A 1682-nucleotide genomic window follows, 5' to 3' on the forward strand; every position below is an offset into this window, starting at 1 on the left:
ATGTCGCTTATCGAAATTCACGCTACCTCGGTGTCTCCGTTGGAGAATTGTCGCGAAGGAATTTATATAAGTGATAAATGAATTGGAATGGGGACACGAACCTGCGACCAAAGCCTGTTCAGCGACTCCAGTTGATGTAAACCATTGAGCCATCAAGAGGGTAAAAGTCTTTTGCCGAGATGTCGTACTGCTGCACCCGTCGTGAGAGGGGAAAGTGTACTAGCTCTCGACAATGACCCACCTCCGCCATGACAGTTCATTGGTACGTTTGAACACGCAGCTCTTGTTATGAAATTCTTTATCACACTGTGATTTATATACAACAATCATGAAGCTACAAATGTCGCTAATATCGAAATTCACGCCACTCGGTATGTCTCCGTTGGAGAATTGTCGTCGAAGGAATTTATATAAGGGATAAATGAATGAATCACCGGGGACACGAACCCGCTGATTTAGCCTATCCAGCGACCCAGTTGATCGTGAAACCATTGAGCGCCATCAAGAGAGGGTGTCTTTGTCGCAGATGTCGTACTTGCTCACCCGCCGTGAGCGGGGAAAGTGTACTAGCCTCGACAATGACCCACCTCCGCCATGAGACAGTTCATTGGTACATTTGGAACACGCAGCTCTTGTTATGAAATTCTTTTATCACACCGTGTTATACAATCATGAAGCTACAAATGTCGCTTAATGTCGAAATTCACGCTACTCGGTATATCTCCGTTGGAGAATTGTCGCCGAAGGGGAATTTATATAAGTGATAAATGAATTGGAATCGTGGGGACACGAACCCGCGACGAAAGCCTATTCAGCGACTCAGTTGACGTAAACCATTGAGCCATCAAGAGGTATAAGTCTTTTGCCGAGATGTCGTACTGCCTTTACCCGTCGAGCGGGGAAAGTGTACCAGCCTCGACAATGACCCACCTCCGCCATGACAGTTCATTGGCAATGTTTGGAACACGCAGTTTGTTATGAAATTTATCACACCGTGATTTTATACAACATGAAGTTGAACGTCATGCATTAACATCGAAATTATCGCCACCAGTATGCTCGTTGGATTGTTGGATTAGCGTTTCGGGATAAGATATGATAATCGTGGAACATCGAACTCAGAAGAAAGTTTCATTCAGCAGACTTCCAGTTGACGTAAATGGACATCAAGAGAGGTGTCGAGACAGCCGTAATAAAGCATACCGTCGTAGCGGGGCAAGGTAGCACTTCGACACGACCACCCGCCATGACAAAGTTCATTGGCATGTTTGGAGTCACGGTGTGATAAAAATTTGATCACGATTCCACCATTTATCACTTATATACAATCATCGAACTACAAATGGAGGATATCGAAATCATTGTTTCGATATTGCACTTTACTTGTAGCTTCATGATTGGGAAAAGCATAAGTGATAAAAATTGGACAACAAGTTGGGGACACGTTTACGTCAACCTGTTCAAGACTCCAGTTGACGCAAATTGAGCCATAAGAGAGGGTAAAAAGTCTTTTGAGATGTCCGCACGATTTACCGTCGTGAGCGGGGAAGAGATGTACTAGCCTCGACACGACGACCTCCGCCATGACAGTTTCATTGATGCGTTTGGAACACGCAACTCTTATTTATGAAATTTTTATCACACCGTGATTTATATACAATCAAGAACAAATGTCGCTTAAT

Source organism: Macrobrachium rosenbergii, chromosome 26 (assembly GCF_040412425.1).
Source record: "Macrobrachium rosenbergii isolate ZJJX-2024 chromosome 26, ASM4041242v1, whole genome shotgun sequence".
Lineage (NCBI taxonomy): Eukaryota > Metazoa > Arthropoda > Malacostraca > Decapoda > Palaemonidae > Macrobrachium > Macrobrachium rosenbergii.